General features: G+C 45.0%; 2 long non-coding RNA genes across 2 annotated transcripts in view; one reads left to right on the plus strand and one right to left on the minus strand.

The window, feature by feature from the left end:
• LOC125161267 (uncharacterized) overlaps positions 1–17,359 on the minus strand; it is a 50,841-nt gene extending 33,482 nt beyond the window's left edge. Inside the window, exons 1-3 of the long non-coding RNA XR_007150516.1 lie at positions 17,064–17,359; positions 15,040–16,129; positions 13,876–13,948 (exon numbers count right to left, since the gene is read on the minus strand). This is a non-coding gene — a long non-coding RNA (uncharacterized LOC125161267). The remainder of the gene's footprint in view (positions 1–13,875; positions 13,949–15,039; positions 16,130–17,063) is intronic.
• A 90-nt stretch (positions 17,360–17,449) lies between these two features.
• LOC125161268 (uncharacterized) lies at positions 17,450–26,334 on the plus strand. The gene is made up of 2 exons (XR_007150517.1): positions 17,450–17,585; positions 25,713–26,334. It is a non-coding gene; the product is annotated as an uncharacterized LOC125161268 (long non-coding RNA).
• The last annotated feature ends 218 nt before the right edge of the window (positions 26,335–26,552 follow it).

The following is a 26,552-nucleotide window of genomic DNA, read 5'->3' on the forward strand; positions in this document are numbered from 1 at the left end:
GCAAATTAACACATGGAAGTTCAGTCTCCTGTAAGCTTGTTTGGCAGGCTTCATTCAGTCTCACATTCCCCATCAACTCTGAATGAACTAGCAAAATCAGATTTCTTCATCTGCAAAGTCACACCCTAGGTGCCTGATTAAGCAGCCTGGAGTTCCTTTCCTCTTGAAGGCTTGCCCCAGCAATCAGGGGCTTCCCTCCCTGACAGGAATTTAACTACCACTGTTGACAAGTTAACTTTCCAGAAGCATCTATCAAGAGCAGGCTATCTGTCTTTATTAACCACAGGATGCCTAATGGACACTGGGAGCAATTCAACACTCACTAATTAATAAACACTGCCCTTCAAAAGAAAAAGGCACTAAGTACCAATCAATAACTTTGTTAATCATACAACAACAGAAAATAAACTGTGGCTGAGTTAACTCCAAAATTAATTTTAACCTTTCATGCAATGTATTTCAAAACATTGCAAAAAAGTTATTTTTTAAAGATAAGTATCACACAAATTCACTATACGATTCTGTAAAAATCATCACATGAAATAATCAAATTGCTATCAAATGGAAAAAATTTACCAATAAAACAGATTTCTGCTATACTCTCAAAAAGGTTGTTAACCTTCATACAATCAGCAATAAAACCCAAGAATCTGCCTTTAAAGAAAAAAGACATTATTCCTAAACACTCATTTTCTCTTAGCAGCTTTTTAATTTTTTTTATTTATTTTTTTATTTTTTTTCAACCTTTTTTATTTATTTCTGGGACAGAGAGAGACAGAGCATGAACGGGGGAGGGGCAGAGAGAGAGGGAGACACAGAATCGGAAACAGGCTCCAGGCTCCGAGCCATCAGCCCAGAGCCCGACGCGGGGCTCGAACTCACGGACTGCGAGATCGTGACCTGGCTGAAGTCGGACACTTAACCGACTGCGCCACCCAGGCGCCCCTCTTAGCAGCTTTTTAAACACACTTCTCTTTTATCATCAAAGGCAGCATATATAGATGCAATGTAAATTACATATATTGTCCTAAAATCAAGAGTCAGACACTTAACCGACTGAGCCACTCGGGAGCCCCTATAAATTCTCTTTTTGACACTCTCCCATGTCTTGTTCTTACTTAAGATTGTATCATGAATAGATCATGAATATATTCAAGAAAATAGTGAACCTCTTTCTATTTTTATGACTATATGTGACTTTTTAAATACGTACAAACCAGTTTGTGTCTTGTCCCACCAGTTCATTCAACACACACTGTGCCAGATAAGTCTTCCTGATTTTAAAAACAAAAATAAATACACATTCCACTCCCAAATTAAAATATTTTGTATATATTTGACCATGTTATTATATCAATGCTAAACTTCTTAGGTGTGATCATTGTAGTGCGGTTATTAGTTATTATTAGAAGAAGGTCCCCTTTAGCAGGTATTTAGAGGTGAAATGTCATGGTATCTGAAACTTATATTCAAGTGGTGAGGCAAAACATTATAAATTTACTCACCACATTTGATTCAAAACGCACACATACAGTGAGCAGGAGGGAAAGCACGGCAAAATGTTAACGACCGTTTCATCTACAAGGATATGTGTGTGCTTACGGGACTGTTTTGCTAAAGGTTTCAAGCTTTCAAAATAAAAAGATGGGGTAAAAAGGCTCTGGTACTTTCACAGGGTCTCCTCATTTGCCACTTGAAAACACGCAACAGTCATTTCCCAACACCCAACCCTGGGTCCTAACCTAGCCCGACAGCATCCCTGCACTCTCGGGCAAAAGAACATGCAAACGAGTTCTCTAGGGGTCCTTAACTACCAGGGCTTCAGGCTGCTGCAACTGCATGGCTCCCCAGGGTCTTCCCCTACCGCTGCACTCTCTTCTCTCTCCTGCCTCCACCACTCTTGGGGCACTTAGACGTTCACCCACTCCTTTCACGGCCTATGCGTCAGAGACCCAGCTGGAGGGTAAACATCTAGAGGAAGAAGTCTTCACGGATAATTCTTTTGTAATTCCCCTCGCACCCGGCTCGATGTGACGCACAGGAGAGGCGTTCCAAAGTGTTTAACTGAAACAAGGGGTTTCTTTAGGCAAAGCAGAGCATGGTAACTGCTCCTAAGCAATGAGGGAAGGGGATCAGAGTTCACTGTCACACTCCGGCCTCCTCATGTTTCTCTCCAAGGCTTTCAACTCCTCTCATCTTTCCTATCCTTCCAGATTGTCACAACTGTCTTCTCTCTGACACAAACGATGCCAGGTTATCCTACTAAGAATGGAAAAACCTGTTCCACAATCCCAAATAAAGCAACTCTAGAAACCAGAAGAGCCAAATTCTCTTATATCTTATTTACATGACATTACTTTCTAACACCGTAAGAAACTACAAACAATTTGAATAAAGCACCTCTTAGGTATCCACCTATGGAATATCCCATATGGTACCCTTCCACCAGTTTGAAACTAGGAGAGACCTGCCTCTAAATGTTTTTACTTCAGTTAACCAAGATGAAGCTGGAGACACCTGAATACAGAGGCAACCACAATATCCTTAGAAAAGCTGATTCACTGACAAAATACACGAGTGATACCTACCAAAAAAAGCAGGGCGGGGTGGGGGTGGGGGGACAGTATCTACTTGAAATAAGACACACGCTGAAATCGCAGAAATGCACAACAAGGAAACCTGTGTCTCTTTCATTTTTCTCACCTGAGTACAAGTCACGGTCCTGGAGGGGAGCTTCAAGTACATCCGTCCAAAACCTGGGATCCAGAGAAGTTAATCACCTCATCCAACACCTCATAACTAATAAATTCAAGCCAAGCTAGGTTTAGAATGTGTACATTCTTCTCAGGCTTCTCTGCCCATTTTACCTCGAAATTTCATAAATTAAACTTTCTGTCCAAAAAAGCAGGGTGGATAGTGAAGTGGAACACCTAACTGTGGTCATCTATGCCACTAACCAGCCGTGTAAAATTAAGTAAGCTGCCTTATTTATAAAATAAGAAGAGGCATTCAATCAGCTGTGAAGCCAGTGGAACTAGAATATACTCTGATCCCTTGAGAATGGCATAAGTAATCATTGCGTATTTACAACCCATTCGACTGTCACATTTTTTCACCAAACTTTGTTACAGCTTAAGCAATTTAAAAAAAAAAATTCTTTTTAATGTCTATTTATTTTCTGAGAGACAGAGCACGAGTGGGGAGGAGCAGAGTGAGAGGGAGATACAGAATCTGAAGCAGGCTACAGGCTCCAAGCTGTCAGTACAGAGCCTGACGTGGGGCTCGAACTCACGAACCACGAGATCATGACCTGAGCCAAAGTCGGACACTTAACCAACTGAGCCACCCAACTACCCCAAGCTTAAGCAATTTAAAATCATTATGTTAACTCAGACAACATCGCCGTTTACCAACAATTTCATAAATAGAAAGAATCCTGAAGTTCATTATCTGTATGATTACTATTACCTAAATTTTGGCAGAATGTCCTTGAGCACAAAATCTGAACATCCATATGAAATGTATCTCACATAATATTTTCCACTCAACATAGAATATGCTATATAAACATATGAAACTCTTCAGAGATCGTTTGCATCAGCACAGAATCGTAGAGGAAAACTTGTATTTAGCTCTGGGCTGCCATTAGGTTAAAAAAAAATGCCTACAGTAACTTCAGGGTGTCACTAGGCTATCCATACCAGGAATGGCAAAGGGAAAGGAGAAAGGAAGAACAGAAGAAACAGAAAAGAACCCAAAGAGGGGGGGGAAAAAGGGAAAGAAGTGAAGACAGTAAAGAACACAGGAAGAAAAAAAGAATAAACAAGAAAGAGAGGAATGGCCGAAAATGGCTTGTCAGTACCCCAAGGCCATGGTGTGCCAACATGACACAACACTTTCAGACGGATCCCAGACATCTTTAAGCGTTGTTTGTTTGTTTCCTTTGGTTTAGTTTTGGACACAAAAGTTGCCCAGAGAGGACATACTTAACTAGGGCCTGCTCCTAGACTCCAGGTCCAGGATTAGGAGGATTCCAATGCATGAAAAGTAACACAGAAAAGTGCTGCAATCCAAAATACACTGGATTTTACCAGGAATATCCAGGACCTGACCTGTTCCTAATTAGTAATCTTCCCAGAGTTTAGATCCCTTAACTCCAAAAGAGCACAATGATCCAAAAAGATGTAAGCAAGCAATATGTATATTTATACAATTGCATTTCAGTGCTTTCAAACAACGAGTACCCTGCAAAAACAAGAACGAAACGCAGTAAGGAGGAGGGCGTTTCCAGTCCCTCTCGGGGTCCCACTGCCAATGTCCTCTAAAACTGCTGGGCCCTTCCTGGGGTTAAGGGGCTGGGACCATGAGACACAGAATGAGCCCAGGATAAGCCAGGACACCACCATCACCATCACTTTCCCATCCCCACCCCACACACATAGGAGCAAATGTTCTTCAGCTATGGGGAGGCATTTCTTATCTGGATAAACATTTTAAAAATCTTTTTAAAGCAAATCTGTTGTTGGGATATTTCTGTTGTTTACGATCGCAAATGATCTGCTACTACTGAAAAATATTCTGTAGCTGATATGAAAGGACTGAACAGCATGTTGATTCACTAAGCCTACAAAGTCTTTGTTCCAAACTACTAGCTAGGTAGTAACAAATATAAATGGCAAAGGGCAAACTCCTCTGTTCCCTTTCAGAAGAATTAAATTTGTAGCAGAAAGAATTTTAATTTTGAACCCTTTAAGAGTGGGAGAAAAACAGGATTTTTATACCTTTTGTCATGAAAATAGGAGAAGCTTATAAACACAGCAACCACAGTTAACTGTTCACAAACCAACTAAAAGGCATAATCAACTAGACCACAGATTTTAAAGATAAAGTCCAAAGAAAGCCTATGAATAGCATTCTATTTAAAAATACTTTTCACTTGGGGTGCCTGGGGGGCTCAGTCAGTTGAGCATCCGACTCTTGATTTCAGCTCAGGTCTGATCTCAAGGTCATGAGACGGCACCCCGCGTGGGGCTCTGCACTCACAGTGTGAAGCCTACTTGGGATTCTCTCTCTCCCTCTCTCTGTGCCCCTCCCCCGTGTATGTGCATGCACTCTCGCTCTCTCAAAAAAATAAATGAACTTAAAAGAAAATACTTTTCACTTGTTGCTACCAAATACTTGCATCCTCGGGCAGTAATCCCTAAAATTCAAAGAGTCCTCACAAATTCCTTTGGGATACAGCCTCTAAGAATTAGGTACCATACAATTTTGAAAAACTAAATAAGTAGGAAAAGCTGAAGGAATATGAACAACACTGAAGACAAAGCTGAGTAAGTGAGTGTTCCTGGCGCAGCAATGATTAATCTCTCTGGAAACATAAAGAAACAAAAAAGATAATCATAGATTTTTAGAAAATGGACAATACGTGCAATGAATGCACGATACATCAATACGAAAGCAGAAAGCAAAACAATTGTCAGTGGCCTTGACAATGAACAGATAAGTAGCTTGGCGTAGCTGTGAACATTACAGAAAGATTCAGTACTAACAAAAATTCCCCTAGAACTAGGAAACAGGCACTCAAGGTCACAGACCGCGTATAATTTTGCAAGAGAAAACCTGTGAGGTAGCATTTTTTTAATAAGCTGTTCAAGAATTAACAGAAGAATTAAGCAGGTTCCCAGAAACGCCCCTAATGAACCATCAATGAAAAAAGATGTCTTTAGAAGCAGAATGCCATCACCATGGAGATGAGAAGTGGCAAAACCTTCCAGATCGGGGTCAACAACCTTTCCAAAGTGGAGTGTTCAGGTTCAGTTTTCAGGTCTTCTACTGTAGATGGCACAAGAATGGAGAAGGGTGCCCTGAGGCTCCTCCCTGGCTTCTGAAGGAAAAAGAAGGCCGGCCACACTGCGGGCAGTCTGAAATAAGGAGTCCTGGATCCTGCTCCTGGGACTGAGCAGCAACACCCCTACACCGAGACCCCAGTCTTGAGTAACACGTATCTTTCAGAAAGCTGAAGTATTCCTGCGAGGGTGAATAAACTCAATCACAACATTGTAGGGCCAGACACACCTCACTCCACCAAGCCCCCGTTTTCCAGATGACAGCCTATGCCACAGAGTTGGACATTCTCCCCCACGGTTCCGTAGCAAGTGGGAACTAGGATCCCGTGGGAAGAACACGAAGCACTTAGCAGAGCATCCCAAGGGGCACGTACCCACTAATCGTTCTTATAGTTACTGACACTACTCTACCTTAATACCCTTTCCACCAAACTAAATAAAATCGGCCACAGCACAAGGAGAGAACTGGCAGGGAAAGGAAGAAGAGAAACACGTGGAGGCAGGCTCATGAAGGAAATCCACAGATGGGGGGCTTTGGCTGACCAGAAGTCAGCCTGAGAAGCTAGATGCCTAACTAAGAAAAGAAGTGACACAAGTTGGAAGAGAGGAAACTGAAGACATGTGACAAGGGCAAAGACGATGTTGCCCGGTGCTAATGTGATTAAATACAAGGAAAACACTAAGTGTCTTAACTCCCCGAAGCACAGGAGGCTTTTAAAAGATGCTGAGGAAGGGGAAGGCGGGAGGTAACACAGCAGCACACCCCACCTCCCACTGCTGAGTGAAAACTGGTCCAAGGGCCATCCCCAGCACTCCGGTCATACAGAGACTGTCAACCCCAGCCTCAAACTCGCAAGTCTAAAGAATTCAAACCAGTGTCACAGATTTAGTTCCGAAGATTATGTCACAGAGGTTGGAGTCAAGAAATGACGAGCAGCAAGTCACATGTGGTCCTTTTCAAAGAAATAAACAGTACATCAAAATCTAAGGCCCTTTCCTTGAAATGCAGTCTAAAATCAATTATATGGATGCTGACTCAACTTTAAGATTTAAGATTCAATCATTTTATAAAAGCAGTTAGAAAACCGAGAATTTCAAGATAAAATTAACACCAGCAGACGTGAAAAGCAGTGAGATCTCATGGCCTCCGCCCAGATTTGTGGCCTGTGCTACACAAATGATTTGCTTCCTAATCCGTAAAACACATCCAATAATAAACACTGTGTGTGCCTTCCAGGAATTTGATTTAAACAAGTTAACGATCATAAAGCAATCTAAAAAAGTAAGCACTGTATGGATCTTGGGCATAACGTTGGAAAGGCATGCGAGAGAAGTCAAATAATAGCATCTGGTGGTATCTTGAAGCATTCACTGGAAATTAAAAGGAAAACTCATTAAGTTATTTTCTAACAAAGAACCCTGTGCTATTAACTAGTCTTGACATACACACAGTTTTAGAACATTTAAAAAACTTAAAACCTTTCATTTTTACCCTGCCATCCCCTACACCTCACCCATTTCTTTTTTATTTCCTTGCTCTCAGGTAAGATTTTTCCCTTAAAAATTCTCGCTATCCTGGGGCACCTGAGTGGCTCAGTGGCTGGGCATCCGACTTCAGCTCAAGTCATGATCTCCCAGTTCGTGGGTTCGAGCCCCACGTCGGGCTCTGTGCTGACAGCTTGGAGCCTGGGGCCTGTTTCGGATTCTGTGTCTCCCTCTCTCTCCGCCCCTCCCCTGTTCACACTCTGTCTCTGTCTCAAGAAAAAATAAACATTAAAAAAATTTAAAAAAAAATTCTTGCTATCCTTTCTTCTCCCATAAATTCACTCACATTAGAATGTACTGTCAATCCTCACTTCAACTCACCTCAGACTGTGAGTCCATCTGGCTCTTGGCACCTGGGAGTCTAGTTTAACATGGAATAGTTCCAGAGCACAACCTGTCAGAATGCCTTAGAATCGCCACCAACCCCTCCCCAAAGCCCCTTCACTACTTCCCCCTGCCACCACCACCACCACAAAAATAAACACTCTGGGTCAGAACAGTACACGCGACCTGCAAGGGCCGCTTTGTGACATCTCCCGGCTCCACAGACGTCCTGCCAGATTTTAGCCCGAAACGCTCCTCATTTACAAACTGCAGAGCCTCCACTGTTCCCCAAAGTCCTCAAGACAGGGAATGGCCATGCCGTGACAACTTACTCTTAATCCCCTAACGAGCATCTCCTTCCTGTAGCCGTGACTCTTCTGCTAAAGCAGTTAACTTGGAAGGATGTCCAGGTTAATGCTATCCATCTACCAAGAACCCAAACTCACAGAGTTTTAACTAGGAAAGGAGCTTTGTCTCATAAACACCATTTTATTTAGTGAGCTCCCAATTATGTAATGTGCTCCATCATATCCTGGAGCTATTATAAGTTGCTTGGTTATATTTGACAGAACATTCAGGTTTAAGAAACAGAGAACAGTGTTGTCTTTTAATAACATTGGAAATATTTCAGTATAATTTAACTGGGGACCTTGACTACTGGGTGAGAATACCCAATCTAAATTTGAACAGATCCAAAGATTTTGCAAAATACCTGAATTCTCATAAAATTAAATTAATCCATTTTAAACTTTTACAACTCAGTCTGCCATCCAGCAATCTTTAAAGGACACGATACTGCAGAATTCAAAGGACAGGTGCCTGCCACTTGAAAAACGAAGAAACAGGCCCAAGATTATACAACTTTACAAAAGATGATCTGATCCAGTGGTTCTCAAAATGTAGTCCCGACCAGCAGCAGCATCTCCTAGAAACTTGCAAAAACTACAGATGGTGAGGCCCACCCTAGACCTGCTGAGTCAGAAACTCTGGCCCGGGGGTCCGACAATCTGGGTTTAACAAGCCCTGGGTGAGCCTAACGCACGCTGTCTGGGAGCCAGTGATCCAATCCACCCACCCCAGTGAGGAGAAAGAAATGAAACCAGTTAACTTCCCTCAATTATTATACCAAGTTAGTGACTGACGTCACTAGGGACAGTTCTCAATAAACCTGAAATGATTCTTTAACTACACACCTGAATCCGAAGTGGTCCCACAGGATCTTCTAGACAAATACATCCATCTTGACCTACTGCAATATGAATTCTTTTATTATTGCTACATGGTTAAACACATATAAATTCTTTTATCTAGAATAATTTACATTTAGTGCCTTTAAAAAAAAAAAACCCTTCATGTTACTGACCTCTACACAACTCAAATCTCACAGTCCTTTATATTTAATTAATTGCTTGGGTTAACTTTTGTTGCTGACAGGAGAGGTTAGCTTTGTCTTGTTATAGTTGTGTTTTGGTTTTGGTTTTAAAGGCCCCCAAATTTATGGGACACGTGGTTAACAGTTTTGGGGCTTCCCCCCACTACCACTGACATCAAAGAAGCGCACACCAAATGTGTGTAAAGAGCCATGGATTAAGAGGCCAGAAATCGCTAAAGGGAAAGTTGCCCTCCCCTCCCCGCTCCCCCCCCCCCGAAAAATACACTTCATGTTTCATCTTGGAATGTATCACGTGATCTTTTCTAAATGATAGAGTTGCATTTTCAAATATATTTTACTTACTCTAGTACAAAATTAGTTTTCATTTGTGGAACACATAGCGGCAGAAAAATAGGAAGCTAGCCTGCGTCCTAGGCATGAGGACGAGCCTGTAACCCAGCCACACCTCACACCACGAGGAAGGGAAGTCTGAGGCACAGCGGTGACAGCAGCCTGTGCACCACCTTCGACAAGCACCAGACCACATATCGGGCTCCGTCATCAACTCCCCAATACAGCACCCACCACATGAAATGAAATCTACAATTGTGGGCCTTGGGGCTCTCGTTCTGAACAGATGTTTGACGTATATAGTACCTTCCGACATAAATATTTCAAAGCCTGGTAGTGGTTATCTGCACAACCTAAACATCTGTTTCTATTTACGTTTTTAAATATTCCCTTTGAGAAATTTATAACTTGGGTGTTAGGATTACCACAGACTGAGATTTAGAGATTTAAGAAATAAATGCTTCCGTTCCTGTTTCTCATGTTGAAGCTCTTTTCTCCATGTCATGCCATACTAGATGTATTTTCAGAGCTGTTTTCAGACTCTATTAACATACATAATTACCTTCAACTTTACAAACCAAATTTTCTAACACAGCTCAGTGCCATGAGTTTATTTCACTGAAAAAGAATCGGGGACGAGTGCATAAGGCAAAAGAAGTAACTACTTCAATCTGACTTACGCTTCCAACTCTCTCTGTATGACCTGACCACCAATCTTCTCGTGACTTTACTTCTGTGTTATCAATAAAGGATCACAAGTCCTGCTACATACCTTACAGGGAAGAAATCAAAGTCACTGAGTGAACAATAACGTCCTGGGAAAGACTGCGTTCCTTGGAAGAACCATAAATACGGTGTAGTTACTGGTACTCAGCCTCTTGTTCAGCTCTACACATGTACCTTCTGAAGCCACATTAGAGGGGTTAACCTACTTGAACATTCATCCATTCGACAACTAATTATAAACACTTGGTAAGGTGTCAGATACTGCATGAGGCACCAGGGATACAAGGGTCAGCAGGACAAACACAGTGCCTGCTTTTCACAACACATCTTAGAGAAGTAATGATTATGCTTATGGGACTTTCATTCAGTTTACAGGTCAAGGGCTCAAATCCCTTTGACTTGTAGCTACTCATAATTACAACTATTCATAATCACTCCACTCTGCTCCTAAAAAAAGGGATATGACATGAATTACGTGGAAAGTTCCCAGAACACACAGACAAATGCTCTATAATATGAAGACCTCATATAGGTCGAAAATATCACCTAGTAAACACCTTATAATCTATGAACGAGAAGCACAGTGTTAGGCCCTAGGAAATGAATCAAGATTTTTCTTGTAAAGGCAGAATAACTTCAGCCTAAATGTTTACCTGTCAAGTACTAGACTTAACCATAAGCGAATCCTCCGTAGCTGTGCTGTCCAATACCTTTGCCCCTAGCTAGTGGTGGCTCTTTACGCTGAAATCAACTAGAAATCAGTTCCTATGTCACACTAGCCACATTTAAACTCTTCAAGTGGCTAGTGGCTATTACTTGAAGTCATTATAAATATATCAGTAAAATTCATGTCTATGGTCTCAGAAAGCTCTACGGGATAATGCTGCTCTATAAATACCCCTGTAATACCAAATCTAAAAATTACAGTGTAATGAAAAGTGATTAAGCATCTATACTCTGCTATGGCACATAAAATACGTCCGTCTATAACAGAGTGCCCTTTCTTCTTTCCTAAACAAGCTGAAAAGTGAGGATGTTGAGCATCCATCCCAGTTTACAGGAGTAACCAAGAAAATTCACACGGTCCAGTTAGCCAACTGGGAATGAAATTCGGAAACAAGTGAAAATTGATTACATTTTGCTCCTTCGGTTCTGTTCCTTTCACAAGAACAATACGGTTCTGTTCCGTATTCTCTGTTCAAGGATGTGTGCTTTGAGCCTAATAAGCTAGCAGCAGAGGAGATGAAGACATTTAAGAATGAGGATGGGTGACAGAGGCGAACACCACGTATAACGCAACACAAATTCAATTCAGACCCACACGATAAACTTACGTGCCTACTGTGTCCCAGTGATATACAAAGAATCACCATTAGCACCTCTGACAAGCTGGATTTAGTCAGAGTGTCTAACATGTAAACAAAAATACCCTGTGTTGTAAAACATGCAGCAACACAGATACATACAGAACACAGCGGTGACACAGGGAGGGTATTTAAATGTTTTCTGAACAGAAACCAGGGGAAATTTGGAACCAGGTCCTCAAGAAGCAGAGGAACAACCTGTGCAGAGCTGTGCAAATGAACCACAGCTGGTTAGGCAATGCTGGAGAAAAGTGTTCTTGGTGGCTTAAGGAGGACAGGGATGACAGGAGAAGGAGAGAGATCATTTCCATGCCAGACCCATGACACTCATATTTGTGTCCGGCTTGCCTCAGTGGGTCTATAAACTTTTCTAACCCAAACTGCACGCCACATGAAAACCAATCCCTAAAACTTGATAATATGCCTATGTCTGCTTTACAGCTAACAAATACTAGACAGCAGTCATTAGTAAGAACCGAAGGGGCTTATTGTGGCTGCTCATGTAAATCCTTAGAAAATATCTGCACCTTCCAGACTCTTCACTTCACAAACGCTATGTTCAAGCCTCAAAACAAAAACAAAACACTTCCACAGAATCTGTTCTCTTCACATTACTCGGATCCCTCTCTCGACACAATAAACTTCATGTAAATATTAGTAGCCTATAGGCCTTAACGAATTCACCAAGTGATTCTCCCCTATCCCCCCCGACAATACCAGTAAAACTTCGTAGATAAAAAATATACATAAACATACACACATACACTCGCGGGATCGTGGGCAGACATGTAAGTATTCCTATTCACTCAAATCCATGGCCCTTAGGTCAGGGTGTTATTTCAGATGCAGCATATGCAATGGTCTAAAGCATGAGGTCTGGAGTCAGCCTCCCCGGGTACTAATCAGGTATCAACACTGACCAACTCTTACCTCTCCTCGTGAATTTCAATTTCCCAGCTGTAAAATGGGGACGACAATGTTTCATCAAATATCCATACCCGCGTCGCCACAGTGCAGGCAGTGACCCATCTGGTGTTAATACGTGTTAACTATTTAAGCTATTTTTTACTATTTCCTCCCTACAGATCGTTTCACAAACATCTATGCCATCACGGGGGCGACCTCTGTTAAGTTCTCGCCCCTCACGGTGCATCAAACACACCGAGAAAGGTTTTTTTCTAAATACTCTATCGTCCAAGCCCTATTTGGATTTGGGGTCAATCAGTCTGGGATTGGGCCACGCATAGGAGTCTTTCTCAAGTTGTTTATAACTTGCAGCCAGGATTAAGCACGACATACAGGTCTCTACGTGCCCGCAGAAAATACACACGCCGGTAAGGTCTGCTCCATCTTGGACCGAACCAGCGCACGCCGGGCCCCCGCCCGGATGGATGAGGCTCGCCTAGATGCCGTGACGACGAACTAGAAGTGCGGTGGGATTCACACCCACGTCCGAATACGGCTTACCGAGCATCAACTCCCACGAACCCCACCAGATGCGGCCTGGACACCCTGCACCACCGGGATCTGCCGGGGGCACACGCCCCCTCGCCCCTAGCCTGGCGGCAGGCCCTCCGGACGCGTGCGTCACCGCGCCCTCGCCTCCCGCGCCCCAGCCCCCTCCCGCCCCTGGCACGTGACTCGACACGCGCCAGCTGCACGCGGGCTCCATCAAAACAAAAACAGAGGAGGCCGGCCGGCGGGGCGGCGGGGGCGCGCGGGGGCGGCGGGGAGCGGGCGCGCCCCCGCCGCCACTGGCCGGCGCCGCGGCCGCGCCTCCGCCGCTCCGGGCGCCGCCGGCCGCGCGCCCCGGCAGGCCGGGGGCGGGAGGGCAGAGGGCGCCACCCTGTTTACAGCCCTCGCTCGTGGCCGGGGACCCCGCCCGGAAACGGTCTCCCGGGAGAGGGCCGTGAAGTGCGCACCCACCCGCGCCCGGGACGCCGGCCCGGCGGGGAAGGCGCCCGGCTCCGGCCGCCGCTCGGAATAAAACGGTCGCCTCGGCTCCGGGGCCGGGCCCGCGCGAGTCTCCGCTCCTCCGCGCTCCACCGCCCACGGCTGTTTCGTGTCCGCCCCCGGCACCACTGTGCTACGCACTTCACGCCCATCTCTCGGCTCCGGCGCTTCCGCAGACCACCCTCACGTGGCCAGGCACTCCCCCGCGACAAGGGCTGCGGACCCTCGCGCACTTCGGGACCCTGCGCCTGCTCCCACCCCGCGGGACGTCACCCCTGTCAGACCACCGAGCCCGCACTCCGCCCGGGCGGGGGGGGGGGGGTGGCCACAAGCTGTCAAAAGCCTAGTTTCCACATGACGAAGCTCACCCTCACCCTTAAACATCCCCACTCACCCTTCAGCCTAGCTTCGAGCTGAATCCGTATTTAAAACAGGAGGGGCGGGGTGGAACGTCTTGATTTTTCTCCCTAATTTGCAAAAAAATATATATATATATATTAAGACGCAGTTCTGTCCATCCACGTCGTCCCACCAAATGCAAGACTTGCAAAATAGAAATGCCCACCACACACCTGCTACGCAACCAGCCCTCTGGAAGCCCGGAGACCCACCCAGCCCGCCTGCAGGAACCTGCGCCTGGGGTGGGGTGGGGTGGGAGCGAGACCGTCCGGTCCCCGAAAGTAAGAGGGAGGGAGTGGGGCAAGCAGCCCCTCGCCCCGCCCGGGAGCGCCGACCTCCCGTCCCCCAGGCCCAGAGCGATCCCAAGACACCCTCCATCCCTCCCGGCGAAAAGGAGGAGGTAGCCCCAGGCCCGAGTGCCAGGGGTGTTTTTCCCTTTCTGAACCCAGACGCCGCGTCCTCCATAAGTACCCTCCCCCTCGCCGCCTGACTTCTAGTCGACAGCAAAGGTGGGGTAGGTGGGAGAAACCAGCGAGCGCTCTCCAGATTCGGGATGTTGGTTTCCGCCGAGTGAAGAGGTGGGATCTCGAAATGGAAACAGTCTCCCCCTCCCTCCCCCCCCTCCTCCTCCTCCTCCTCTTCTGTTTACCTCAAGTTTGAATTTTATCTGCGCAACATTAGCTGGAATGCGGACATTGAAAACACACACACACTCTTTCTCTCTCTCTCTCTCTCTCTCTCTCTCTCTCTCTCTCTCTCTCAACCCGGCAGCGGCTCCGGAGGAGCCATGTGGCATCAAGCCACCTCAAAGGGGAAAAAAGTGCTCTTAGCAACACAAACATGGCGAAACCGCCTCGGCATTCCCGGCCAACGCCACAACCCCTACCTTCCCTCGTCCCGCTCCCGAACATCCCGGCCGTGACCTGCCGCCCCTTCCGGGGGGAGGCCAGGGGCCCCGGGGAGTCCGAGGGTGGGACCGCCGGGCGTGCGAAAGAGGAAATAACAGTCCACAGTGGAAATGTTTCTGCTGGACCATCCGACCCGTCCGCCTCGTCAGGAGCGAGGGGACGCCCCGTTCACCTCGGGAGGGCTAAACCGGGAACAAAATTCCCACCCCAAAGTCCCGCTGGGCCGGCTCTCCCCACCCTCCACAACTTACCTTGGGGCGGAACGCACGCTGCCGCTAGAATCCCTTTCTCTTTCCTCCTTCCAGACGCGAGGAGGAAAATGATGCGCATGTATATTTGTAGAGCATATTCTTCTAGAATTTCCCTTTGATCGTCACGAGGAGCGATGGAGGCTCCGGAGACAGGTGCGGCGGTGGCCGAGGCTGCCGGCTAAAAGTTGTTCTCTCCGCGGTGGGCGGCGGGGTCCCCGGGCCGGGGCTGAGGACCCCGTCTCCCTGCCCCCCCTCCCCCCCGGCGTCGCCCACTTCTCGCTGGCTGCTGCGTGCGGCTCGGCTGCAGGGGAGGTGGCGTAGTTTCTCTTCCTCCCACCTCTTCTCACTCACTTGTTTTCGTAGCCGTGGGCTCCCCTAATGCTTTCCTCTCCACAATGTTGTTTCATTATATCATGTCCATCATGTGACACCGGAGAGGCCTCTCTATGGAAACTTAAAGGGGCTCCCACGTGACTGCAGCAGCAACAACAGCAGCAGCGGCTGGAGTGGCCGCGGCCGCAGCGTTCCTACCACCACCCACCGGGAGCCCCTCGCAGCATCCCGAAGGGGCTTCTGGCGCTGCAGGAGCCCAGATAAGGGAGCCACAGCATCCGGGAGCTGTGGCGTCTGTGCGTGCGTGTAGCCTTTGCTCGTTACATAGGAAACCGAACAGAAGGAGCGTCTTCAAATCCTTTCCTACAGTCGCAAAACCCACGCTCTGCTACAATGACATTTCGTGGCTCCTACTTGATTTTCCCCAAGAGCAATGAGTTTTCTATCAGGTCTGATTAATTTTGTACCAAGTCAAGAAGAAAAACTGGATTCGTCTCTCTGCGAGTTCAGCCAGCTCTTGGGTAGAACAGAAATGACAAAACAATAATAACAGAAATAGAATCAGGCATCTGATACATAATTACCATCACCACCAGCTTTAAAGCTTTCTGGAATTACATTCCTCCGGTAACTGTTGATGATGCTTGCAGGAGGCTAAATGCAATGCAGTTTTTCTCTTCCGCAGCTATATTAGGGCTTTGTTGCTGACAACAGTAAAAACTTGTTTGTGTCAGGAAGTGAGGTACGTAGATGTGACCTGGAAGGTACAAACAAAACCAAAGTGGCAGTGTTTGCATTAGTTTTCTGACCACATTGTTTCAAATGGTGAGAAGCAGCTGGTTTGCTGTAAAATGCTAGTAGCGTGTGTTTTGGTAGGAAATAAAATTAACCGAAAAACATGTTTCCCTTAATCATACTGTGCATGCTAGACCCTCGAAATTACACGTACGTGTGTGTGTGTGTACGTATGTGTGTGTACGTGACTATAGAGAGAAAGAAAAAGAGCAGGTGCATTTTTAGGATAGTTGCAGCCAATAATTTTGTCATCATTTCCAGTGCATTTAACTGAAACATTTAACAAACACTCTGAAATACTTATTCAAATCCAGTGCTGTGTGGAAACTGTAACACCAGTTTTGAGTGCCCTCGGGATTACTGAATCACCACCCCTTTATGCGCTTATGCCTTAAATCCCAAATCTCTGCCTTAAAGTTTTTGTGGACCATGGAAATCCTGTGCTGTAAATCTGAGCTAAACAGCTACTTCTATGCTTTAGTTCATGCTGTTCCATTTATAAGGAAAACTCCCTGTTTGTACTGGCGGAATTACGAAAAACTTCTCAGGAAACTAAAGGGTGGGATGTAAGATCACCCGTTCTTTTGGCTTTGCCTCGACTCTCTCTCTCTTTCCACCTCATCAGTTTACCTCATCAGCCATGATGAATGATCTCCACTACATCCCTTCTAATGCCATAATATGTCCCCCAATTTTTACCTTCCTATGTAATGCCTAAATCCAACATCCCTTTCCCCTTTTGTGCCCTTGCCTCCCAGTTCAGCCCTCATGCTGCCTGGGTACTTAGCTCAGGCCTCCCCCAGTACTCCCTCCCGGTCCTCCCTCCCCTGCAGCTCTCCACCCCCCCCCCCCCCCCCCCAGCTCCGTCTCCCTTCTCAACAACTCTCCCTCCTTACCTCTCTTTGACCTCCTTTATTCTCCTTCACAGCCTGGCCCTTGACTTCTCGGCCTCTTCCTTCCCTGCAATGTCCTGCCCCTACTGGGGTCTCCTTCGCACCCTTCTCTCTGGTCCCATCCCTTCTGACGCCAAACCCCAGCACTCCTCAACGGCTCGGCCTGGTCGGCTTTAGCCTGATTTTGTTCCCATGCCCCTGGGTTGGGAAACAAGTGTGTGGCGCAAAGTGGGGGCAAGAATCCCCCTCGGCGGTGGCCCCAGCCTCGCCCCCCTCTGCCCCTCCCGAGTCCCGGTTGCGGCGCTTCCTGGGCGGATGGTTGGGACTTGCTGCAGCAGCTGCGGTTCTGCTGTGTCATGCAAGAAGGAGGCGGCGGCGGCGGCGGCCGGAGCTGGAGGGGGAGGAGGGGAGGAACCTGATCTCTCCGGTAGCGGAGGGCTGGAGGCAAACATCGAGCTCCCCCAGAGCCGCCCGGGAGCAGGGAGGGCACCGCTACCCCGAGGGGCCCTCCCCGCGGGGCAGATGGTAAGTGGGGCGGCGCAGGTGGTCGCCTTGGGAAGGGAGCGCGCAGGGAGGGGGGGGGGTGGTTAGGTGGGGAGGCGGGGAGAACTAGGAGTCACCCGGCCAAACTGAAGGAGCCCAGTGTCCAGTCGAAAAGGACCCAGGCCATAATAAGGATGACCAGCCAAACGCAGCAATAATTACCATTCTAATAACGCCCCGCAGGCTACAAAGAGGAGTTGTGCGTCCCGAACCCAGGACAGAGCTAGAGCAATGATTCAGGGTTTGAAAACCACCGTCCCATCAGGCTTGGCGCTTTAGGGTACATCTGAGTAGCAGAAGTCAGCATACACCATATTCCTATAGCTCGGCTGCGCTTTAAGGGTTGTCTTGCTTAAAACTAAGGAAGGGGATGGAAACCTGCCCGGCCTCACTTTAGCCACCAAAATAATGCTCTTGGCCAGGGGCCTCGGACAAGCAGCCTCTGGTGCAATTAAACAATCAATAGGAAAAATAGCTTCATTCCCCCTCACCACCCTCCTTCCCCAAGCTCCTTCGACCAGGATAATGTAATCTGCATAAAATGGGGAAAAAAACCTCTGTGTTTTATTCCCTCCCATCCCACTTACCCACCCCCCAGCCTCCGCCCCACACAAACTGCCACCCCACTACTCACCCCACTTTCAGACTGGGACTGATGTTGCATGAGGGGACTGCCCTAAACTCTCAACCATTTCCCCTCCAACAGGAGATTCAGAAACAGAACTGAGAGCAGTGAATGTGGGGAAAGGCTGGGCACCGACGAACATCTTTTACCTGATACAATTCTCAGGACAACTTTTTTTTTTTTTTTCAATTCCTTTCCATTTTGCTCCTGGAAATTTCAAAGCACTTTCTGAAATACCATTTCTTTCTTTCTTTCTTTCTTTCTTCCTTTTTTTTTTTTTTTTAATGTCAGTCATACATTTAGAAGTAAGGGGTTGGCGGGATTAACTGAAAGGCTAATGACGGTCTCAAAAGCACATGCTGTTGCTAGGGAACCCAAGCTCATTCTGCTCCGAACCCCTAGCATGTTCAGTGGAAATCAAACTTCTCAGGGTGTTATTAAAATGAGTGGCATTCGGTTAAAGGCGTTCTTCCCTGCGTTGTAGCATCCTGGATTATTATCGATTGCCTCACACCCACATATCTTGTTTTCCTAATTTGATTTCTGTATTTGCGTCACTGCCAGGGACATGCAGACTAGACCAGTCAGGTTCACTTCCTGTTTCTCAGAACTGGTTTATATTTGGTCTCCGTGCACTCGCTGGTAAAACATTATCAAACTGAAAACTCTTGGAAAGAAATCTCTGCTGTCTGTGAAAACAAATCATCCCAATTAAATTCTAATTCCCATGGAAAACGTCATCATTTGAGGAATAAATTAGACTGCCAGTTGCCATTTGAGAAAACCATTCTTGAGATGAAAGGCTTACAAAAATCTATCACCTTTATTTTTTTTACCCAGAATCCTCATTCCTCAGCATTAGAACTAAAACAAACTCAAGTAGAGAGTAGATTTAAGTATGATATTTCTAAAATGAAGCTCAAAAAATACACATGGAAGCTGGGGAGATCATTTAGACTAAATAACGCATGAAATTGAATGGAATCCGGGCCCTGGGAGCACAAATAAGGTTGGGTTAGCATTGGGGCGCTCAGAGAACAGAGTGTGATTACAGGGCTACCCTGCAAAATAGGAACCCGTTACTTTCTGTACTAATTGTCTCTTTTACCAATTCCCCCTGGACAAGACGGGGGAATTCTTTTTTAAGGTCCTTCCTTTTTATGACAAGAATACTACAAAGGCGGTATCATAAAAATGCACACTGTGTGAATAGGTGGGTTCTGGAGTGGATGATTTGTTTAGATGGAAAATAAAAGGGTGCTTAGAGGAAATACGAGGCAACTGGAAGTCAGGAAATTTGCCCCTACCCCTCCTTTAGACTGGCTGACCTTGGGCAAGCCATTCTGGGTCTCCTAGCATTGGTTTCCTCACAGAAGCTTATTGAAAGTGCTAGACTAAAGATCTCTAAGCTTCCTTCCGTTTGCAAAGTTCTGTGATTATATTGAAGTCACTACATAAAAATTTCAATTTTAGCTGGATTTTGCAAGGTTAAATTTTAACACTGGAACTTGAACGCCCATCCATAGACACCTTGGGGGAAGGGACGATGGGATGTGATTTGCCGTTGATACATTATTTTTTAGTGTCAGTTACCAGACAACCAAAATAAAACCAACCCTACTCCCGATGTACTTACTCTCTGCTTCCTTGATGGTGTTGTAGAAGCAACAGGATAAGAGGTAGAAAGGATATAAAAGTGTATGGAAAGACCTTTTGGTCATTTTAGATTTAGTTAACCCAAGTACTTTGATGAACAAAACCGTGGAGTGTTGAGGAAGAGCTAAACAAGAAATAAATAGTCAACTGAATCCTCATGGTGCTAATAATCTATTTGTCTATATTTTAATTAATGATAGGAAAAAATACACCTATCCCAGGTTTTCAAATTTTTCTGATTGAAGATGTGGCAAGAAGGGTGAGATTTGTGCCACAGAGAAAAGACCTGACTCTGAAACCTAGCTCTGCCGCTTTAATTCATTCATGATTGCGTGCCTGCCGTGTGCCAGGTACTGTGTTAAGCACTGGGAATACAAAGATGAAGAGCACAGCCTGTTCTAAAGGACTTATAGGGGCGCCTGGGTGGCGCAGTCGGTTGAGCGTCCGGCTTCAGCTCAGGTCACGATCTCGCGGTCCGTGAGTTCCAGCCCCGCATCGGGCTCTGTGCTGATGGCTCAGAGCCTGGAGCCTGTTTCCGATTCTGTGTCTCCCTCTCTCTCTGCCCCTCCCCCGTTCACGCTCTGTCTCTCTCTGTCCCAAAAATAAATTTAAAAAAACGTTGAAAAAAAAATTTTTTTAAATAAATAAAGGACTTATAGTGTAACAAGGAGACAGATGAGGACACGGTTGATCACACAACAGTGAGATGACATCAACAGGGAGCTTATTAGAGGGGTGCCTAACCCTGACAGAACTTACCAGAGAAGATGAGTTTGGAAGCGAGTTTGGAAGGATAAACAGAAGTATCCAGACAAGTGGGCAAGTTAAAGAGAAATGTTTTCCAGGCAGAGAACGTACTCTGTGTAGAGTCCTGGTAAAAGTTGTGGGGGTGCCTGGGTGACTCAGTCGGTTAGGCAATGACTTCAGCTCAGGTCATGATCTCCTGGTTTGTGAGTTCGAGCCCTGCGTGGGGCTCTGTGCTGACAGCTCAGAGCCTGGAGCCTGCTTCCAATTCTGTGTCTCCCTCTCTCTCTGCCCCTCCCTTACTCACACTCTGTCTCTCTCACTCTCTCTCTCTCTCAAAAATAAACATTAAAAAAAATTTTTTTTTAAGTTATGCACAGAGAGTTGAAGGTGAAAGGCAGTGCCCAGCAAATAGTAGATTCTCAGTAAATGCATTGTATGAATGCTTGGCAGAGGTTCTAAAGGACATCCCCAGAAAGATCAGCAAGGTCTTATACTGGGAAAAGTCTTCTATTTCTTCCTAAGAGGTTTCAACTTATCCCAAGGCCCATGGAGAGACATTGAGGAGATCAAGGAGCACGCTGAGGGGATCAAGATTGTCCACTTTGGAAATTCTCCAGTTTGGAGAATTTATTAGTGTGATTAACACCGTGAGCAGAGAGACTACTTAGGCGGTTGTTTTAGTATTACAGGAAAGAAATGAGAAACATCAAAATATAGGGGGCAAGAATGGAAATGGAGAGAAGAGAAGGATTCGAGGACTATCAAAGACATAGAACCAACTGAATTTTATTATTGATTATATTTGCAAGATCAAGGAATAGGAGATTTGTGGCTTAGGTAAATGAGAGGATCATGATACCATTTGCTAAGATGGAGCCCTCAGGAAGAACAAACACTAAGTGGAGGAGGGAAGGTAAGTAGTTTGATTTTAAACATGTTGCGTTTGAAATGTCCACAAGATATCAAAGTGAAGCTATTATGTAATTGAACAGGAGAGTCTAGAACGTAATTCTATTATGTAATTGAACAGGAGAGTCTAGAACCCAGGAGAGAGAGCTACACTGGGGACATCAGAATAAGTGATAGCTCATGGAAGTAGATAAAACCCCCAAAAGAAAAGGTACAGAGTAAGAGGAAAAGAGGACCTACTCTGGAACCCTAAGAAAATGCCAGCATTTCAAAGGTGAGGCAAAGAAAAAGTAAGGAAACAAAGATACAGGGGAAGAACATCCATAAAGGTTAGAAGGACCAGAAACAAATCATTTCAGAGGAGCCAAGGGAGGAAATGTCAACAGTATTAAACGCTAGAGAAAGGTCAAGAAAAATGAGGACTTGGATTTCAGAACAAGGAGGTCATTGTGTTTGGCAAGAAGGAATTTATTGGGATAGAGGGGGGATAGCAACAGATTGCATGGGATTGAGGAGAGGATGGGGGTAGAGGAAATAGGTAGAAGTGGCCGTTTGGGATAAGAAAGAGGCCAGGGCAAGTAGAAAAGGAAAATAAAAGTATTGGGAAAAGAGTGAAATCATGGTACAAAACAGATGAAGATAAAGGAAGGGAAGCAAAAATAATATAAAAACAGGGAGGGGGACAAAACAGAAGAGACTCTTAAATATGGAGAACAAACAGAGGGTTACGGGAGGGGCTGTGAGAGGGGGGACGGGCTAAATGGGTAAGGGGCACTAAGGAATCCACTCCCGAAATCATTGTTGCATCATATGCTAACTAACTTGGATGTAAATTTTAGAAATTAATTTAAAATTTAACAGAAGAGTGAAATCGTGGTCTGTGAGGTAGACGCTGCATAAAGAAATAAGGAAATAATACAGGGATACTCAATTCTTCATTCTTGCAGCCTTCTCCTCCAAACTGAATGTCATCACCGTGCACTGGTTCCTCAAGCCAAAAAAACATGTAGCTCCTTGTGGTTCTTCTCTTTTCCTCAGTTCTCATATCCAGTCCATGAAGAATGTGGGTCAACTCTACCTCCAAAACATTTCCAAAATCAGTCTCATTCTACCTCCACTGTCACCACCTGTCAAATGTCATCTTCCGGTCTCGTATAATAGCATTCTAATTGGTTTTCCTGCTTCTACTCTTATCCCTGTTCCTCACAGCTAAAGTGACATAAATCATGTCATATCACTTCTCGTCCTAGAATCCTTCCATGTCTTCTGATTGCACTTGGAATCTAGTCCAGACTCCCTTGCTGGCCTGCAAAGCCTTAGGCAGCATCCCAGACTCCCTCTTCAATCTCCTCTCCCACCACTCCCCCCTGACTTCAATCGCGATGACCTTTTTTCTACTCCTTTTCCTAGAACACTCTTTTGGTCGGTCCAATCTGTTTAAATATCACCTCCTCAAAGAGGCCCTGCCTGACCACCTTGATGAAAGTATCCTTCTCTGTCCACCTTCCCAATCATCCTTTGTATTTATTTCGTAGGGGCAAAACTTTATCACTATTGGGGTTTTTGTTTATTTGTTTGTTTCTTTGTTTTTGCTTATAGCTGATAACCCCTTTGAAATGTAATGCCCGTGGAGATTCCTGGCATTTCATAGGCACTCAGAAATGTTCATAGGATGTTTATAGAAAGAGAAAGAGAGGATCAATAATTATTAGAAATTAAAGGCATCAAGGATCCGAGCCTCGTGTGGTTGAGGAATGATCCACCAGTGATGATGGATTACTATGCTTTTAAGATTCCCGAAGTCGACAACTTTCTAGCTGTGTGATCCTGGACATTCACAGTCTCTGAACTTCACTTTGTGGTTTATAATAACACGTGCCTCACAGGGCTGTTAGTAAAATTAAATGAAGTAAAACAGGTATGCATGTAAGACTGTCTTGTCCAGCTATTTTCAGGAAGTCAGGGCTTCTGCAAATCAATTCATGACCTCTACATGTGAGCTCTTCATATGCACTCCCCATAATGGACCTTATACTCCACCAATTACTTATTATTAAAAAAAAAAATTGGCTGAAGTGTGGCTTTTATTTTATTTTTTTTTTTAACGTTTATTTATTTTTGAGACAGAGAGAAACACAGCATGAACGGGGGAGGGGCAGAGAGAGAGGGAGACACAGAATCGGAAGCAGGCTCCAGGCTCTGAGCCATCACCCCAGAGCCCGACGCGGGGCTCGAACTCGCGGACCGCGAGATCGTGACCTGAGCTGAAGTCGGACGCTTAACCGACTGAGCCACCCAGGCGCCCCATGAAGTGTGGCTTTTAAAAAACACTAGGATACCTGAAAGAACGTAGAAATCACATTATTTAAGAAGAACTCAAAGCACTCCTATCAATCAATAAGAAAATATCTTTGGATGTTGGAAAACTGGGTAAAAGGATGACAAATCAAGGAATGTTCTCCCTTAACAAGAGGTATGCAAATTATAACTGCAGTGAGGTGTATTTTTTACATATCAGGCTGACACAAATCAAAATGTTTAATAGTATACTTGGCCAGGATTGGAAGCAGGCACTCGTTTACACGGTCAGTAGGAATAAAAGTTAGTACCATGTCTGTGGAGAGCCACCTGGCAGTATTTATCAAATTCTTAAATGTACAAAGCCTTTGACCTAGATATTCCACTTTTCTGTATTTGTCCAGTAGATTTACTCACACAGACCTTGAAGGATATCTCTTGTAGGATCTTCACTGGAGCATTAATTACCATAGTTAAAGACTGGAAATTGCTTACATGTCCATCGACAGAGAAGTGGTTAAGGAGGGGCTCCTGGGTGGCTCAGTTGGTCGAACATCCAACTCTTGATTTCAGCTCATATCATGATCTCAGGGTCATGGGATTGAGCCCCATGTCGGGTTCCATGCTCTTCCTCTTCCTCTGCCCCTTACCCCCTTCCCCTGCTCTCTCTCTCTCTCTTCCTCAAATAAATAAATAGATAAATAAATAAGAGAGAAAAGTGGTTAAGTAAATCATGGTACATTATATAAGTGAGTGGTAGGTAGCTGTTAAAAATTGTGAGGTAGTTCTAGGTAGACTGATGTCAAACGATCATATATATATGTATATATATGATGTATGTATTTTTTTTTTTTTTGCCTGAAAGACATTATCTGTGAGAAGATAAAATACAGCAGGACAAGAGCAGATGTGGAGAGACCAGCTGGGGATATATTATTTCAGATTCATGTGAGACATGATGGTTTCTCAGACTATAGTGGCAACATTCACAGGAAGAAAAATGACCAGAGTCAAGAGTTATTTTAAAGAATTTGATGATTGAAGGGAAATGGGGTGGGGGGGGGAGGGAGGTTGTGTCTTTCCAAATCTGGTGCATGAGCAGAGGTGTCATTTTCCAAGATAGAAAGGAAACACAAGAATCTTGGTGTGGTAACAAAATTATAGGGGAAGACCAAAGTTCTGTGTGAGTACAGATGTCTACTGCAGACTTGTGATATGGGTCCAAAGCTCAGGAGAGCTGCTAGGGTTGGATTTATAAATTGGGGAGAAGACTGACTAAGGGTGGTAGATAGAATTAAAAAAAATAGACCCAGGACTAAATTCTGGTCATTTAAAGATTGGACACAAAGAAAGAGATGGCAATAGAGATTGAAAATCAGAAACCAGAAAAATAAAACCAGGAGACTATGGGACCAAAGAAACTAAGAGAATAATATGTTAAGGGGGATCAACTCATATTAAATGCTGCCAAAAGGTCCAGAAAGTTCACTCTCCCTTGTTTCTCTCATAAATCCTTGTCCTGTGCCTCACACATAATAAATGACCAATAAACTTTTGTTACATTGAAAAAAGAGAGAGACAAGGTTGCAGGAAGAGAGAGAAAAAAGGCAGAGATACGGAAAGATAATAGAATGTATCCTTGGGTCTCAAAAATTAAATAAATAAGACATATTCCCTTAAACATTACTGCAAACCAAACTTGATCTCAGAAAAAATAAGGAAGTTCTCTTCCCTTGGTTTTGCTCTTGAGCCATCACATCGATTGAGCTCTCAGAGTGCCATGTTGTTGTGATGTTAAGTGCCTCCTAAAAACATTCTGATAAGTAATATTCACCTGTGTCTGGTCATTCTGAGTCATTTTTGTCTTTATTTAGGTCCTGGGTGATGACAAAAAGAGCAATTTGCTTTTCCTCGTCTATCTGACCCCATCATACCACCTTGAATCAGTTGATGGAGTCTGGAGAATCCATTTCGGTGCCACTACAGTTCTGTAACACACTGTAACCACTCACAAGGATACCCAGCCCCAGTTTTCCATCAAAGAGAAAGATGACTTTTAGCAGGAAGAGATATATCACCTCTTAGAGAAACCACCAGCTTCTCGGTCTGTTACCATTCCTACAGAAAGGTGCTACCGTTGTCAAGAGAGGCTGTAGGGCTACCAAAGGAGATTGACCTTATCCTGAGAACATGGAAACCTTCTACATAGCAAAAGAGATGTCATCACCTTTCAGTCTAGTGTCCTTGAGTTAGAAACTAAAATAATAGGTGTAGTTTAAACAATATTTAAAATGTTATGACATCCTGTATTATTCAGTTAGACCAAGGGTTAGCAAACTTGTTCTGTAAAGGGCCAGATGGGAAATCTTTTAGGCTTTGTGGGCCATACAGTCTCTGTCCCAACTACTCAAGTCTGCCACTGTAGTGTGAAACCAGTCACAGACCATACGTAAGTGAACGAGGATGGCTGTATTCCAATTAAACTTTATTTGTGGACCCTGAGGTTTGCATTTCATATAATTGTCACGTGTTACAAAATATCATCTTTTTAAAAAGTCTTTCTCAGCTACTTAAAACCGGGAAAACCATTCGTAGCTCACAGGCTACACAAAAACAAGGGGTGTGCTGGATTTGGCTTAGGGACAGTAGTCTGGCAACCTTGGATTTGGAGAAATATGAAAATCATGTCACAAGCAAGATTTTCAGATTCAGAC

The sequence above is a fragment of the Prionailurus viverrinus genome, chromosome A2 (genome assembly GCF_022837055.1).
Source record: "Prionailurus viverrinus isolate Anna chromosome A2, UM_Priviv_1.0, whole genome shotgun sequence".
In the NCBI taxonomy this organism is placed as follows: domain Eukaryota; kingdom Metazoa; phylum Chordata; class Mammalia; order Carnivora; family Felidae; genus Prionailurus; species Prionailurus viverrinus.